This window comes from Pan troglodytes, chromosome 4 (assembly GCF_028858775.2).
Source record: "Pan troglodytes isolate AG18354 chromosome 4, NHGRI_mPanTro3-v2.0_pri, whole genome shotgun sequence".
Taxonomy (NCBI): Eukaryota; Metazoa; Chordata; class Mammalia; order Primates; family Hominidae; genus Pan; species Pan troglodytes.
Genome location: NC_072402.2, coordinates 120,112,388 through 120,131,140, shown reverse-complemented (window position 1 = coordinate 120,131,140; position 18,753 = coordinate 120,112,388). Strand labels below are relative to the sequence as shown.

Here is an 18,753-nt window from a genome sequence, read left to right as displayed (position 1 = left end):
ACATCATAATGACAGGATCAAATTCACACATAAAAATATTAACTTTAAATGTAAATCGACTAAATGCTCCAATTAAAAGACACAGACTGGAAAATTGGATAAAGAGTCAAGACCCATCAGTGTGCTGTATTCAGGAAACCCATCTGACGGGCAGAGACACACATAGGCTCAAAATAAAAGGATGGAGGAAGATCTACCAAGCAAATGGAAAACAAAAAAAGGCAGGGGTTGCAATCCTAGTCTCTGATAAAACAGACTTTAAACCAACAAAGATCAAAAGAGACAAAGAAGGCCATTACATAATGGTAAAGGGATCAATTCAACAAGAAGAGCTAACTATCCTAAATATATATGCACCCAATACAAGAGCACCCACATTCATAAAGCAAATCCTGAGTGACCTACAAAGAGACTTAGACTCCCACACATTAATAATGGGAGACTTTAACACCCCACTGTCAACATTAGACAGATCAACGAGACAGAAAGTCAACAAGGGTACCCAGGAATTGAACTCAGCTCTGCACCAAGCAGACCTAATAGACATCTACAGAACTCTCCACCCCAAATCAACAGAATATACATTTTTTTCAGCACCACACCACACCTATTCCAAAATTGACCACATACTTGCAAGTAAAGCTCTCCTCAGCAAATGTAAAAGAACAGAGATTATAACAAACTATCTCTCAGACCACAGTGCAATCAAACTAGAATTTAGGATTAAGAATATCACTCAAAACCGCTCAACTACATGGAAACTGAACAACCTGCTCCTGAATGACTACTGGATACATAACGAAATGAAGGCAGAAATAAAGATGTTCTTTGAAACCAACGAGAACAAAGACACAACATACCAGAATCTCTGGGACACAGTCAAAGCAGTGTGTAGAGGGAAATTTATAGCACTAAATGCCCACAAGAGAAAGCAGGAAAGATCCAAAATTGACACCCTAACATCACAATTAAAAGAACTAGAAAAGCAAAAGCAAACACATTCAAAAGCTAGCAGAAGGCAAGAAATAACTAAAATCAGAGCAGAACTGAAGGAAATAGAGACACAAAAAACCCTTCAAAAAATTAATGAATCCAGGAGCTGGTTTTTTGAAAGGATCAACAAAATTGATAGACCGCTAACAAGACTAATAAAGAAAAAAAGAGAAGAATCAAATAGACACAAGAAAAAATGATAAAGGGGATATCACCACCAATCCCACAGAAATACAAACTACCATCAGAGAATACTACAAACACCTCTACGCAAATAAACTAGAAAATCTAGAAGAAATGGATAAATTCCTCGACACATACACTCTCCCAAGACTAAACCAGGAAGAAGTTGAATCTCTGAATAGACCAATAACAGGAGCTGAAATTGTGGCAATAATCAATAGTTTACCAACCAAAAAGAGTCCAGGACCAGATGGATTCACAGCCGAATTCTACCAGAGGTACAAGGAGGAACTGGTACCATTCCTTCTGAAACTATTCCAATCAATAGAAAAAGAGGGAATCCTCCCTAACTCATTTTATGAGGCCAGCATCATTCTGATACCAAAGCCTGGCAGAGACACAACCAAAAAAGAGAATTTTAGACCAATATCCTTGATGAACATTGATGCAAAAATCCTCAATAAAATACTGGCAAAACGAATCCAGCAGCATATCAAAAAGCTTATCCACCATGATCAAGTGGGCTTCATCCCTGGGATGCAACGCTGGTTCAATATACACAAATCAATAAATGTAATCCAGCATATAAACAGAGCCAAAGACAAAAACCACATGATTATCTCAATAGATGCAGAAAAAGCCTTTGACAAAATTCAACAACCCTTCATGCTAAAAACTCTCAATAAATTAGGTATTGATGGGACGTATTTCAAAATAATAACAGCTATCTATGACAAACCCACAGCCAATATCATACTGAATGGGCAAAAACTGGAAGCATTCCCTTTGAAAACTGGCACAAGACAGGGATGCCCTCTCTCACCACTCCTATTCAACATAGTGTTGGAAGTTCTGGCCAGGGCAATCAGGCAGGAGAAGGAAATAAAGGGTATTCAATTAGGAAAAGAGGAAGTCAAATTGTCCCTCTTTGCAGATGACATGATTGTATATCTAGAAAACCCCATTGTCTCAGCCCAAAATCTCCTTAAGCTCATAAGCAACTTCAGCAAAGTCTCAGGATACAAAATCAATGTACAAAAATCACAAGCATTCTTATACACCAACAACAGACAAACAGAGAGCCAAATCATGAGTGAACTCCCATTCACAATTGCTTCAAAGAGAATAAAATACCTAGGAATCCAACTTACAAGGGATGTGAAGGACCTCTTCAAGGAGAACTACAAACCACTGCTCAAGGAAATAAAAGAGGATACAAACAAATGGAAGAACATTCCATGCTCATGGGTAGGAAGAATCAATATCGTGAAAATGGCCATACTGCCCAAGGTAATTTACAGATTCAATGCCATCCCCATCAAGCTACCAATGACTTTCTTCACAGAATTGGAAAAAGCTACTTTAAAGTTCATATGGAACCAAAAAAGAGCCTGCATTGCCAAGTCAATCCTAAGCCAAAAGAACAAAGCTGGAGGCATCACACTACCTGACTTCAAACTATACTACAAGGCTACAGTAACCAAAACAGCATGGTACTGGTACCAAAACAGAGATATAGATCAATGGAACAGCACAGAGCCCTCAGAAATAATGCCGCATATCTACAACTATCTGATCTTTGACAAACCTGAGAAAAACAAGCAATGGGGAAAGGATTCCCTATTTAATAAATGGTGCTGGGAAAACTGGCTAGCCATATGTAGAAAGCTGAAACTGGATCCCTTCCTTACACCTTATACAAAAATTAATTCAAGATGGATTAAAGACTTAAACGTTAGACCTAAAACCATAAACACCCTAGAAGAAAACCTAGGCATTACCATTCAGGACATAGGCATGGGCAAGGACTTCATGTCCAAAACACCAAAAGCAATGGCAACAAAAGACAAAATTGACAAATGGGATCTAATTAAACTAAAGAGCTTCTGCACAGCAAAAGAAACCACCATCAGAGTGAACAGGCAACCTACAAAATGGGAGAAAATTTTCACAACCTACTCATCTGACAAAGGGCTAATATCCAGAATCTACAATGAACTCTAACAAATTTAGAAGAAAAAAACAAACAACCCCATCAAAAAGTGGGCGAAGGACATGAACACACACTTCTCAAAAGAAGACATTTATGCAGCCAAAAAACACATGAAAAAATGCTCATCATCACTGGCCATCAGAGAAATGCAAATCAAAACCACAATAAGATACCATCTCACACCAGTTAGAATGGCAATCATTAAAAAGTCAGGAAACAACAGGTGCTGGAGAGGATGTGGAGAAATAGGAACACTTTTACACTGTTGGTGGGACTGTAAACTAGTTCAACCATTGTGGAAGTCAGTGTGGCGATTCCTCAGGGATCTAGAACTAGAAATACCATTTGACCCAGCCATCCCATTACTGGGTATATACCCAAAGGACTATAAATCATGCTGCTATAAAGACACATGCACACGTATGTTTATTGCGGCATGATTCACAATAGCAAAGACTTGGAACCAACCCAAATGTCCAACAATGGTAGACTGGATTAAGAAAATGTGGCACATATACACCATGGAATACTATGCAGCCATAAAAAAGGATGAGTTCATGTCCTTTGTAGGGACATGGATGAAATTGGAAATCATCATTCTCAGTAAAGTATCGCAAGAACAAAAAACCAAACACTGCATATTCTCACTCATAGGTGGGAATTGAACAATGAGATCACATGGACACAGGAAGGGGAATATCACACTCTGGGGACTGTGGTGGGGTGGGGGGAGGGGGGAGGGATAGCATTGGGAGATATACATAATGCTAGATGACGAGTTAGTAGGTGCAGCGCACCAGCATGGCACATGTATACATATGTAACTAACCTGCACAATGTGCACATGTACCCTAAAACTTAAAGTATAAAAAAAAAAAATCTGATCTCTTTCTTTCTTTCTTTCTTTCTCTCTCTCTCTCTCTCTCTCTGTCTCCCTCCCACCCCTCTCTTGTGTGTGTGATTTAAAATGAGTTGAACATTTAAAATTCTTTTTGGAAGAAGGAAAGAATTCATGCTCACAGGAGCTGTGCAGGAGAAGATAAAAGAATGTATAATAGAAAAAAATACATGCAAACACAAATGTATACACATACACAGAGAAAAAACATATTGTATTCAGTTCTGAGTGTCACTTCTTTAAAAAGCCACAGGTTATCTGGAATATACCAAGACAGAGAAAGGAAGCCAAGAAAACCAGTGGTTGAGAAACTGTCTTATGCAATACAGCTAAGGAAATTTCTAACTTGGTGAAGAGGAAAAAGCTTTCCTCTCTAAGAATCTAAAGATCCCGCAAGTAAAAGGAGGATTTAACTTCAAGGGTAAATCTTGGAGGACATATCAGGGATGTCAGTCTCAGTAAAGACTTTGTAAGTATGGTATTTCAAATGGGCTTTAATGGAATGGGCTGCTTTGTGAAATCACACCCACCTCAGCAAGAAATTGTTCAAATAGAAGTCCTCTGAGAGAAGAAGATCAGAATCCTGCATTGTGAAGGAGGAATAGACGGCCTCCCAGCTGAAAAGATGTTGTGTAGTCTGAGATGGCATTGACAAACACCCGTGAAACTAAACCAGGTCCTCAGGACAGTCCTCACCAATTTTACACCTTTTCAGAGTGCTGCCATGACCATCTCTGTTGAATTTCCCTATTCTCTTTCATCTGTCATCATAATCCCACTAGGAACTTGAGTGAAATTGGAGGTTGAGGGAGCAAGACAGTTAAAATCAAACTAATTTTTAAAGAGAACTGGAATATTGTTCATTCAGTGAACATATGATTTGTTCCCTGTTGTAAATGAAAACTTATCAATTCCACAAGGGCAAAACTATGACCTAATGAGGTCCAAATAAGAAGAAAATATCTGGAAAGAAAAAGAAAACATTTCAAGCACTGGGAAGTTGAGCATGGGCTTAAGCCAACCAACCATGTCTTGCACTGGCTTCTGGAAGGGAACTATGAAATAATCTGGGAACTGGAGCCCTTACTCAGTTATGTACAAGAAACTATCCAAATCTAACTTCCAAATTTTTGGCACACCTGAAATGGTTATGCTTTATTTTTGATTTTGCAAAGATTACTCAATTTCTACAGTGGATATGTTTGGAAATTATTATTGAGTATGTATGGAACACAGATCACAACCCTGATTGCCATTTTAGAGAGAAGCAGACACAACAGCAGCATGCATGGGATCACTGAAGACTACATCTTCAGTCAGTTATCTTGGCTTCATTCTGATTGTTCATGAGGATTAAACTTTGGAGCAATCCTAGATGAGTTATTCTCAAGCTTTAGAGTGCACGAGAGTCACTCAGATGGCTTATTAAAACAGACTGCTGGGTCCAAATCCCAGACTTGCTGATTCAGTAGGTCAAGGCGGTGCCCAATAATTTGCATTTGTCATAAGTTCCCACGTGATGCTGATTCTGCTGGTCCCAGAATCACATTTTAGAACCACTACCTAAGCTAAGCTAATGGCTATCCTCAGCTTTGGCTACATCTGCACTTAATTAAAAGATGGTGACCTCTTCCCCACATGCCACATCTATCCAGATGTTAACTTCATTATACAGGATTCATGCCTAGTGCCCTTTTGATTAAGCTGCCTCAGTGGACTCAACTAAGCATTTCCCATGAAGACCACCCAGCAGTCTCAGAGGGTCTTAGGTCTTTTTATTTTTATTATTTTTTTAAATTTGTTGTGCTATACAAGAGATAGACATTGGCACATACAACTTTACACAATTTGGGCCTTGGCTACTTTAAAATTTCCTTTCTCTATAGCACTTCATGGCTACAAAGATGTTCTTAGTGTCTTCTGTTAATGAGGTCCAGTTTTATAATTTTCAATGCAGCCTTTTTAGAACCAGGTCTCAATTTGGGGATATCTATTCACTAGAATGACAGTATAATAAATCCCAGGTCTATTAACACGGAAGAAAAATGAAAAAAAAAAGCAAAAATCTACTAAGAATTTGCTTAAAAATCAATGCTTACATAAATGTATGTGAAGACACTGAAAATAATTTCTCACTGTATCGGAAGCAGTCCAAAGAGCTAACCCAGCTAACTGAGAAAAAGAAAAACCCAGCCATATATTTTTAATTAGAATTATAATGTGCTTATTTTTATTGAATCCAAATCCAGAGATCAAATTATTATGAAGGTTTTATAAATTCTTCCAATTTGTAAATGTACCAATTTGATAACTGAAAGGAGATAAATTCCCTATAAAATAATGTCCTTTTTTCTGAAGAAAAGAGTATAGTTTAATATATATTTAGATGATTAAGCAAGGATAGTGAGTTAAATGTCTGAACAACCAAATATTTGCACATCTGTACATACACATAGAGTATGACTTAGCAAGTACTAATTCTTTAATCCAATGCTTTCATTTGGCCCTAATTTACTAAAGACACTTAGGGTAGAGATGATGAACAAAATCTGCTTCCACCATAGATGAGGTACTATTATTAAAAGTGCAAAAACTGAACACTGCACACCTACCTAATATACTTCTAATATGTGGGGAAGCATTTCAAAAACAACATAAGATTATTTATGTGTACCTTTAAAATTCAGCTAGGAAGTATTATCTTCAGTTTCATCAATATGTTGTTTTTTAAACACAATATCTTGCACAGAGTAAATAATATATTATTTGAGTTCATTTCCAGACTGAAAACTGTTGAGTTGCTTTATAATTTTTACATTAGAACTCTCAGTATTGTCTTAAATAACAAATGTTGTGATGACTATTTTTTAACATATAATAGCTTAATGTTCACATATTTTCTTGCACAGTTTCCTCTGAAGTCTATTTTTGAAGAGTTGTCAGTTTTCTAGAGACCCTTTCGGAAACTGTTGATGAGCGCTATGAAAACTCTAGCTATACTCTCCAATGACAGGGTCTGTTTTCCAATAATTAAACTTGAATTCTTTGCCATTAAGCATATGGAGAAAGAATAACATTTGTAGGCTGTGGTGTGGGTTTTTCCTCTTTGGCACCACAGAAGGTCACCAACTTCATTTTGTAATTAACCAACATAAGCAAGAAAGGACTGAGAGCAGAGAAGCTTGAAGAGATGGCTGTAAGAACAGCTGGAATAAAGCTGCATGCTGCCAAGTCTTTCAAGAAACAGACTAAGATAAAGTGAGAAATCCAAAGTGGAGTGATCAGCAACATTAATAAAATACTGAACTTGGCCCCTCTAAGGATTTCAATTTCTGAATCATCATCTCCAATCCAGATGTCACCATATGTCATCTTCTTTCTCTCTGAAAGGCAGAAAGACATCCAGAAACAGACAAAGACTAAAATAGCTAAAGAAAGAATATCAATCAGAACCAAAAAAATTTTCCCATAGAAAAACTCTACCTGCTTGTTTCCAAAGACAACTGGGCAATCCATGTACATCCTGTTAGTAGACAAGGGATCTGTATCATTTCCTGCATTCGAGAATTCTGGTTTTCTGGTACGAATTTAAACTGAGATATATACCACCACACCAGCCACCCAAAGTACAGAAACCACCTTCAAGGAATGCTTCTGTTGGTCCAGGCTTGGATTCTCACCCAAGGGGTGGGCAATTTGGTAAAGCTTCCAGTGGTAAAGCAATGCAAAGTGTAACATGAAGCAGATGGCCAGTGAAGTTGTCAGGGCTGATGTAAAGCACAGAACTTTGCAGCCAGCTGAATCCAACATGATACCAGAAGAGTAAACAATTTTCATAACATTCACCACCAAGTTTTTAATAAGGTGGACAAAAATAAGATTGAAAATTAGAAGAAAGGATGTCTGTAAATGCCCAGTGATACATCTTCTTGTAGAATAAAACAAACATGTGTTTCCCACGATGCTCATGAAGATTAGGATGGTACAAGTGATGATCTCAAGCACATCTGCAGAGGGCTTCATGGTAAATGCCGAATTGTTATCTCAAATGTCTTTTTCTCTTCTGTTTGTCACTAGGCTTTTGGAAAACTTTTAAGAGGTCTTTAGTGAGACAACCTGGATTTTTAAATAAATCCACTATGTTGACAAAATCATCAACTGATATCACCCTAACAGTTCAGAGTCTGTAACAGAATTCTGCTTGCTCCAGTGATGAGATGCTGAAAACAGAACTGCTTCCCAAAAGGATTCTGTTTTGTCATCTCCAGGGACTTGATTATGATGAGAAAGTCCTAGGTATCATCACTTAATTAAAAGTTCTCAGAAATGTATTTACAGTACTGTAATACAATTTCCTATATACAGTATAATACAGTTTTCAAAAACTGTGACGGAGAGAATAAAATTAAATTTATGACACAAAAGAAAAGCCAGAGGTTGAAAGTACACCACTCCACTCATGGAAGAAAGTTAAAGTACGGGATGTCTCAATAACAATGAAGATTTCAAAAATAACAAAATGACAAATTAAAAATGAGAGCAATAACATGACAGAGATTTATACAAGTAGAATGGTTTTCTAGTTTCTCTACAATTTTGCAAAGCAGAAGTACTATTGCCTGTTCTGATGATCTTGTAGGGACGTTAGAAATACAAAAGATGGTGGAAAATACTTCTGAAGGAAGTAAGGATGGTTATAAAGAAGGAAGGAAGAAGGGAGGGAGAGGGGGAAGGGAAAGAGGAGGGAGAAAAAGAAGACATCTTTATAAACATGGGGATTATGTCCACGAGCAAATATCTAAACTATTGGTGAAGGAAACATTCAAACAATTGAGAAGTGATTAGGGAGACTTTCCTTCCTACAGCACAAGAGGCTAGGGAAATATTTCTCTTCTAAGTATGACTGGAGAGTACAGAACAAGAAGAGAAAGATGGCATTGAGATACATTGCTCGAGTAATCTGGCATGAACTTGCTTTCTGGATGAATCCAAGTATATTATAGTGATCCACTCTAGGACAAACTATTTTCCCTCTACTGCATTTGCTTGTAGGTTTTGCTGTTGTCAATCATCCTGTCCTATACTATCAAAGCATAAGCTTTAGCCCGGCCCAGTGGTGTAATGGAGTGGCAACAACTTGAACAGCCGTGCACATCTCTTCCAAACTCTGTGTTCAGTGACTTTGTGTTAAGAGCTTACAATTGGCCATGCTGGGAGTATTTACACCATGGAAACTGGCAAATGTTGCAAATCATAGCTTTTTCGGAGGAGAGCTCTTTTAGAAACACAACATTGGCCTGACCAAAAAACTACAGATTAGAATAAGAAATTAGCCGATGTTTTATTTACATAAAGGTATGATCAGTATTTGGTATTGATCAGCCCTTTCAGGAAGGGTATGAAAAACTCCTAGTGCTGCATGTTAGATAAGAGGTTTATGGCTGTGGAAGCAGATGGGAAAGCTGGGCCGCACAACCCTACTGCGGGGAGGTGGCAACTGGGGGCTGACAGTTTCTATTAACCCCCTTTCCCCTAATTGGCTACTAAGATAGTCAACTCAGAGTCCTCACACATTTTTCTTCTTTAAGAAACATCTGCTCCCTCTCCCTGTCCCTCTCCCTCTCCCCACGGTCTCCCTCTCCCTCTCTTTCCACGGTCTCCCTCTGATGCCGAGCCGAAGCTGCACTGTACTGCTGCCATCTCGGCTCACTGCAACCTCCCTGCCTGATTCTCCTGCCTCAGCCTGCCGAGTGCCTGCGATTGCAGGCGTGTGCCGCCACGCCTGACTGGTTTTTGTATTTTTTTGGTGGAGACGGGGTTTCGCTGTGTTGGCCAGGCTGGTCTCCAGCTCCTAACCGCGAGTGATCCGCCAGCCTCGGCCTCCCGAGGTGCCGGGATTGCAGACGGAGTCTGGTTCACTCAGTACTCAATGGTGCCCAGGCTGGAATGCAGTGGCGTGATCTCAGCTCACTACAACCTCCACCTCCCAGCCGCCTGCCTTGGCCTCCCAAAGTGCCGAGATTGCAGCCTCTGCCCGGCCGCCACCCCGTCTAGGAAGTGAGGAGCGTCTCTGCCTGGCCGCTCATCGTCTGGGATGTGAGGAGCCCCTCTGCCTGGCTGCCCAGTCTGGAAAGTGAGGGGCGTCTCTGCCCGGCCGCCATCCCATCTAGGAAGTGAGGAGCGCCTCTTCCTGGCCGCCATCCCATCTAGGAAGTGAGGAGCGTCTCTGCCCGGCTGCCCATCATCTGAGATGTGGGGAGCGCCTCTGCCCCGCCGCCCCGTCTGGGATGTGAGGAGCGCCTCTACCCGGCCGTGACCCCGTCTGGGAGGTGAGGAGCGTCTCTGCCTGGCTGCCCCGTCTGAGAAGTGAGGAGACTCTCCACCTGGCAACTGCCCCATCTGAGAAGTGAGGAGCCCCTCTGCCCGGCAGCCGCCCAGTCTGAGAAGTGAGGAGCCCCTCCACCCGGCAGCCACCCCATCTGGGAAGTGAGAAGCGTCTCTGCCCGGCAGCCACCCCGTCCGGGAGGGAGGTGGGGGTCAGCCCCCACCAGGCCAGCCGCCCCGTCTGGGAGGGAGGTGGGGGGGTCAGCCCCCCGCCCGGCCAGCCGCCCCATCCGGGAGGGAGGTGGGGGGGGTCAGCCCCCCACCCGGCCAGCCGCCCCGTCCGGGAGGGAGGTGGGGGGGTCAGCCCCCCGCCCGGCCAGCCGCCCTGCCCGGGAGGTGAGGGGCGCCTCTGCCCGGCCGCCCCTACTGGGAAGTGAGGAGCCCCTCTGCCTGGCCACCACCCGTCTGGGAGGTGTACCCAACAGCTCATTGAGAACGGGCCATGATGACAATGGCAGTTTTGTGGAATAGAAAGGGGGGAAAGGTGGGGAAAAGATTGAGAAATCGGATGGTTGCCGTGTCTGTGTAGAAAGAGGTAGACATGGGAGACTTTTCATTTTGTTCTGTACTAAGAAAAATTCTTATCCTGTTGATCTGTGACCTTACCCCCAACCCTGTGCTCTCTGAAACATGTGCTGTGTCCACTCAGGGTTAAATGGATTAAGGGCGGTGCAAGATGTGCTTTGTTAAACAGATGCTTGAAGGCAGCATGCTCGTTAAGAGTCATCACCACTCCCTAATCTCAAGTACCCAGGGACACAAACACTGTGGAAGGCCGCAGGGTCCTCTGCCTAGGAAAACCAGAGACCTTTGTTCACTTGTTTATCTGCTGACCTTCCCTCCACTATTGTCCTATGACCCTGCCAAATCCCCCTCCGCGAGAAACACCCAGGAATGATCAATAAAAAATAAAATAAAATAAAATAGCTTCAATCCATTAAAAAAACAAAAAAAGAAACATCCATTATCAGTCAAATAGAAACCCCTGTGGTTCTAATAATAAAATAACCTAATAATAATGCTGGGTATTATTTATTTAACACCAACTTGAGCCAGACAGTGTGTTGGTGTTTTTCTTTACAATTTTAATCTGATTTAATCTTTAATATCACTCTCACTTCACAGATGAGGAAATAGAAGTCCAGAGAGTAAAGCAGATTGCTCAAAGCTAATAATGATGACAGGAATCAAAGCCAGGTAGGACTGATTCCAAAACCACCAGTTCTCAGTCACTGCCTTTCCACACATGTCAGATTGCAGATTTCTGTTGACTTTTCTCAGTCTCCCTCTAATGATTTATAATTGGTACACCCAACATATAACACATGTAGAAGAGTTTCTTTGAGTTTATAATATACAAATCATGCAGGTTTTTGAATGGCAATTTGTCTTCTCCCTTCTCTTTCAGAGACAGTAATAAATATGGTTGTTTACACCTCTGTACCTCATAAAGACCTCCAAGCATTCTGTACATCAGCTCAAGATGACTTGCTTGAAATGGAAAAAGGCTGTTTTCAGCAGTAGTCAGCCCCTATACTGGCAGTGTGTAAGTAAAGGCACAATGACCACCTGAAATAATTTTTTTTTTTTTTTTTTTTTTTGAGATAGGGTCTTGCTCTGTTACCTAGGTTGGATAACAGAAATCTGATCAGAGTTGACTGCAACCTTGAACTCCTGGGCTCAAGTGATCCTCCCACTTCAGCCTCCCAAGTCACTGGGACTACAGGAGCATGTTCAGCCAATTTTTAATTTTTTTTTGTAGAGACAGTGTCTCACTATGTTGCCCGGGCTGGTCTCAAACTCCTGGTCTCAAGTGATCCTCCTGCCTCAGCCTCCCAAGGCACAAAGATTATAGGCATGAGCCACCAGGCCCAGCCCCAAGCCTGAAGTAACTCTGTAGAGCAGTTTAAGAAAAACTCTAAACAGCAGGCAGGATATAGCCCACTTGAGTTTGAGATTCAGTTTTGGCATGATAAATTGAGAAATTGTCTAAGTGATGCTATTTCTCAAATTTCCACAAATAGTAACAATTTATAGCAAATAATACTGACTTTCTACATGCATGATAGGAGGACTAATTAGAAAAACATATTTTGCAAAACCAAAAAAAGCTTACATGAAACTTTGCAAACAATTAGCAAACATGTCATATGTTCCTTTACATTAGGATAAAAAGGACAAAAAATATGTGCCATTTTTTCCTTCAGGGTTATATCTAGACTAGAGAAACAGCACACATTAAAATATGAGGGGAACAAAGTTAATTTTTGTGAATATTTGCTTGACTGATGAATAATACTTTCTGTTGATAACTATGAAACAGAAGGATAAAGAGGTACCTTCATAAGACTGCACTTAATTAGCTGTTTATTAAGAAGCAGTTGTGTGCTCAGCATGGCCTGGATTCTAAGGATGGTACACAGGGTGCAATTGTCCCATCCTTCCAGAGGCATATGATTTGTCAGTAAGAACACACTAAAGTACAATACGTGTCACATATGTTACATTGTATTACATACATACATGTATAAGAAATATAAAATATATTTATATTTTAATAATTAATTAATATCAATAAATTAATATCAATACAAAGAATAATCCAATGTAATAAACTGCATGGCTATGAGTACAAGAGCAAAATGTTCAGAGACGTGTGGGATCCATGTGGGCCATGCTATTTTTTTTGAGAATACAGAATTTTTTGTTGATATATAATAGATGTATATATTTTGGAAACGTAACATTTTGATACCTGTGTACAATGTGTAATGATCAAATTGGGGTAACTGGGATATCCATCAACTCAAACATTTAGTTTTTCTTAGTGTTGGGAACATTACAATTTTTCTCTTCTAGCTATTTTGAAATATACCATTCTATTTTTAATCTCCAGTTCACAGAAAAGGAAAGTGAAGCTTGGAAAAGTGAAATCACTTGCTCTAAGTGGCAGGAAGAGGTGGCGTTGAACCCCAGGGCTCTTGCATTCAAAAGCTCTTTTGGAAAGAGAAAAGGAAAAGTGCAGCTGACTGAACTGTGAAGCAAAGGAGCTAAGAAGCCTGGATGCCAACCCCAAGGGTCCTGAAGAGTCCCATTGAGGAGCTCCTTACAGCAGAAAGCCCATTTCTCAGAGGCACATACATGGTCCAGAGCCAAGAAGGTCCAGAAAGCAAGACTGCATCCTTCACCAAGGAAGGTGACTGTGATGTGGACACTTCAAGGGGGAACAAAAAAAAATCTTCCTTTGAAAACCCAACATTGGCTCTGCCAATTCAATTTCACCGAGGTCCTTTGAGAACTGAGTTCAAAGGTTCTCTACAGCTTCCATTTACTTTGGCATAAGATTTAACAGAAAAAGAATTAAGGGAGAATTTATATGGGCCAGGCTGTTTTCCAAATCTCAAACTGCTAAAAGTTATTTAGAATTTGCTTTAACTTGCAATCCTATGTAAAGCGGTTCAGATGTAAATGCTTTCCGTGTGGCCTAAGGCAATCTAGGTTTCCTCAAATGCACATGTGCCATTCGAATATTAAAGATTTTGATTGGAAATCTCAAAGTACATTGGGTTCCTCTTGATTAGAGACTGCTGTTACTTTATGCGACTTTGGGTCAGAGGAGGAGAAATAAAACAAACTGCCTTCATTTGGGCATTATATTCTCACAGTAGCTCTAAGATAAACAAACTTCGCAGGCTGAGAGAAGGGCATTTGCTCCTTTAAATTGAGTATGTAATATAAATAAATGTCTTCTAAGAAAGGATGGCTGAAACTTGATTCTGAGTCTGAACCTATACAAGGGCACCAATTTATTTTAATGAAGATCAGTGTGGAGCATCTGTGGGAGTGCTTGCCTTCTTGAGATCAGAGCTGGTCTGACCAAAGACGATCCTTCACTGACTCAGAAAAATGCCGCTTGAAACTGATTAGTTCGCTGGCCAGGAGCAAACTGATATGTGCATTTTTATATAGGACAAAATGGAAGGAATTACCAAATCTCTTACTGTGTAATCAATGGCTGCCTACAGCAATTTTCAATTCTCTCTGAGGCAGTGATTTTGTGACCAGCCAGGGTAGGACTAAAAACCCCTAACCCCAAATTAAAAGTGAATGGAGAGAAACTTCAGGCTGGCTGGGGCCAGAGCAATTAAATGGTAATTGCCTTTTAGATATACTAATGTTGCTAATTATATTACTGTGCTAACTGCTGAGAAATGTGGATAAGAGCTCCAGGCCACTCTGATGGGAGAAAGGAGCTAAGATTTATTAAGCCTGGCGCTAAGCTGGATCCTTCAAATAAGTTATCTCCTGAAATCCTTATAATAACTCTGCAAGGTATCATTAGGTTCACTAAGGCTGAGTCGCTTGCTCAGTTAGTTCCAGCTGGTACATGACAGAGTCAGGAGTCCCACCAGGTTTGTGTGGCATGGGCTTGAGTAGAAATGGGGAGAAATGTGTGATTTCTGGATATACGAGGTTCAAAAACTGGAAATCTGGTAGCAGAGAAGGATGACCGAATTTGAAAATGAGGCCATGACGAAAGGTTCGGCAAGTACAAGGGCTTGGGAGGCACCTTTTCTTGTGTGTGGAAAGGAAGAGCCCCAGAATATAGGAGGCTGGGAGGGGAGGAGCTGCCATCATAGGAAAACTGACTCTATGGTACTCAGCGAAACCATTTACTACCTGGAACACTAGGGTATCCAAAGGAGGAGCCCCCAGACTATCTGAGGCTGAAAGGCCGAGGGAACCAGGAAGTAAAGTGAAGGGGACAGTGCCTATATACTTGCCACTCTGTAGGCCAATCTATCAGAATGACAAAGTCTGTTAATTGCAATGGCAAAGTCTATTAAAGATGGCCCTACGACTCCAAAGTCAGAAGACTTGGGTTAAATCATGTATGAATTATGAAAGGTTTGGCAAGTCCTATTTGCTGTGTGTCTCAGGTTCCTAATGAGTTTCTCAGAGACCATAAAATATATATAGACCTATGTGTGTATGTATACACTTATATTTATATATGTGTGTTTGTGTGTATATATATATAATTTATGCACACACAGCTACAAGACAATCATGGGATTCAAATGAAACTCTGAGCCTAGTATGAAGGATGCAGAGTGCTATACAACTGCTAGTTTTTGCTACTATTTATCTCCTAAAATCACACACACAGTAATACAGGCGCTTTCTGCTTGAAACGGGAAAGTGCTACCTGGGTTCTTTGCCAAGACTGGAATTCTGAATGCACTGTCTTTGCAGCATAAGTGCAGTTCCTTGGCAAACAGTTGTGGGAAATTCCCCCAAGTGTCTCCAGGCCTGACTCCAGCCCTGAGCCCCTTAGTCTCTATCTCTACTCTATCCTCTAAAGAAACTCATCTCTGGTTTTTGGAACCTGACCACATACATCCTCAAGTCTCACCAACCCTGCAAATGAAACCCATCCCAACTTTGGATTTCATCCCGTCTTTTCTCTCGTCTTATCCAAACTCTCAAAAGACACATCTACATTTACCATTGCTACTTTCTTGTCTTCCTTTTAGTTCCTAACCCAGCACAATTTAGTTTCTACTACTTTTTCCTCTGAAAATGATCTAGAACAAGATTATCTTCTATTACTAAATCCAGTCACACCTGGACCTGTCTGATACTCTCTTTTTCTTTTAAGGCTTTACATTTGTTGCTCCCTATGGTCAAGTCTTGGTCCACTTCTCTTCTTACTCACCCACTAATACCTATGTGTACAGATTCCATCTGCTCCTGGATATCTCTGCTTGATGTCCCTTAGGCTCCCAACTCAAACTTAACCTTACTTGACAATACCATCATCCTCAGCTGAGGTGACAGACTTGGGTACCATCCCTGGATCCTCCCTCTCCCTCACCTGTACATCCAATCATCCTGTCAATTAAATTTTTATGTTTTCCATCCTTCCTACCATTTTCTTACTGCTGTTTCTCATTGTTTTTTGCTTGAATGAATTTGAGAAGGACAAGACAAAGGCAAATAAATTAGATTTTTGCTTCTAAAAAATCATTCTAGGAGTCTACACAACTGTTAAAGTGACCTAAAATACAAATATGGGCTTGCCACTTCCCTGTTGAAAACCTTTCAGAATTTTCCCACTGCCTACAGGGAAGATGGCCGCAACTCCGTTAAGTCACACGAAGCCTCTCATGTTGGGTGCCTGCCTACATTCAGCTCCTATCAATCTCTGACTCATACTGGAAACTTTATGACACAGACTGAGATTCTGTGCATATCTCATGCTGTTTCTTGTCCTGGTGCTTTGGCTTATGCTGATACCTCTGTATATGTCCTCCTTCTCTCATGACCACACCAAGCCATCCAACACCCAACCTTTGGCTTTCACTTGCCAATGAATGGTGTGAACATTTGCCTATTTACTCTCAGATATATTCTCTCAGGAAATGATATTTCCTAAGCTCCTTTGCCAACTGACTGGCTTCCAGGTAAATCTGGCCAATGGCAGACTCAATCAGAAGACTGGAGGGCTTGGAGAAGGGACTTAGTCTTTCTCTGTCTCTCTTTCTCACATACACATACATACTCACCCTGCCACAGGCAATGTCTTCTATGTCATCAGCTCCTGTAACTGTTCAGCAGCTGAACATCATTCCAGCTTTGCTAGTGGCCCTAACTTGTGGGTGGTAATAGACATTTTCCCTTTGTCCTTTAAGCTCTAGGGGAGCTGGTGGCTTCCCTGCTTTTGCTAGTATCAAGATTGCCTTATCTTGCTTAGTTTGGTGGCTCAGCTCTTTCAGCATTGGAGTAACGAATTCTCTATTATAATTTTCCTCTGTATAAAATATTTAGAATGGTTTCTGTTTATGTTGACTTGACCCTGACTAATTCACTTGCTTGCCCTTTAAACTTATTTTTCAAAAACTCAGCTTAGGGGTTACTTAGGAAGTAACTCCTAAGGAAGCTTTTAAGTTTACACCTGACTTCAAGTCTAGGTTGTCTACCTGCCTCTTCCTCCGTGAAAAATTCCCCAGCAAATGACGCTCGACATACTTACCATGACTTCCTATTATTATCTGTCCATGCATCTGCATCCCGCCTGATGAGATCCTTTGGCTTGTTCACCATAACCCACAGTGCTCAGCACAGAGTTTGGCATAGACACACAAGAATATTTTGAATGAATGGAAAAGTATTAATGAATAAAACCATGAGACCAAACAGGGATCTTTCTTTTTCTTTTTTTACGGAGACAGGGTCTTACTCTGCCGCCCAGACTAGAGTGCAGTGGCGCAATCTTGGCTCACTGCAATCTCTGCCTCACAGGCTCAAGCGATTCTCCTGCCTCAGCCTCCCAAGTAGCTGGGATTACAGGCATGCGTCACCACGCCCAGCTAATTTTTGTAATTTTAGCACAGATGGGGTTTCACCATGTTGGCCAGGTTAGTCTCAAACTCCTGACTTCAAATGATCCACCTGCCTTGGCCTCCCACAGTGGTGGGATTACAGCTGTGAGCCACCACGCCTGGCCAGAGGGATCTTTCTATAAGAAGCCAAGTTTGGCTTAGCCGTAGACGGTATCCCACATTTTTTGCACTGGTACTATAGAAAAAGTCTTATCCCCAAACAAATCATGGCCTAATTATTTAAAAATAAACATAAGACATATGGCATTTTGGGGAAAAGCATATATCATAAAATTGGTCACGATTAATAAGGTTCATGGTTCCAAAGAGTCCAGACAGGGAATTAGGGAAAGTAAAAAGAAGATGGACATTTCACAGGAGTAAATAAGCTAAATGGGATTAAATAGGGGTCGGGGCATGGGGGCAACAAAGTAGGCAGGAAGCCAAGGGGAAGAGAGATCACCAATACAGATGGCAGATTCTTTTGAGATTCATTTTATGTTCAAACTCTAGTCTTACCCAAATGTTTTATATATGTCTCTTTTTAACAGTTATTCTTTTCTACGTTTTCTTTTACTGGAAAAAGGCACTGAGCAGTATATTTTAAAAATTTAGGACTATCTCTCACAATTGTATAGGTCTACAAATGTGGAAAAAAGAGATCTAGAAGGGCCCAGTGAGTTGCCTATGGTCACACAGTTTTCTAATGGCATAGGTGGGGAGAAGACAAGTCTCCTGCATTGTTCTGTCTACCACACTTTTAAAATTTATTGAAATATAAAAAAAAGTAATAAAGAAAATGAAATTAATGAAAAAAAATTTTTTACATGAAAGCAACTTGGCCTCAAATTGGCTGTTGACTGCACCTTTGTATCAAAGCACTTAGTGCAAATGACTTCATTAGCATGACATTCATA

The 18,753-nt window shown here is 40.7% G+C and overlaps 1 protein-coding gene and 1 pseudogene across 16 annotated transcripts in view; both read right to left on the bottom strand.

Annotated features, from left to right (window-relative positions):
• The window catches only part of SNCAIP (synuclein alpha interacting protein), a 154,950-nt gene that overhangs the window by 83,374 nt on the left and 52,823 nt on the right, over window positions 1-18,753 (bottom strand). The window lies entirely within an intron of this gene.
• LOC134810099 (uncharacterized) lies at window positions 4,007-9,704 on the bottom strand (annotated as a pseudogene).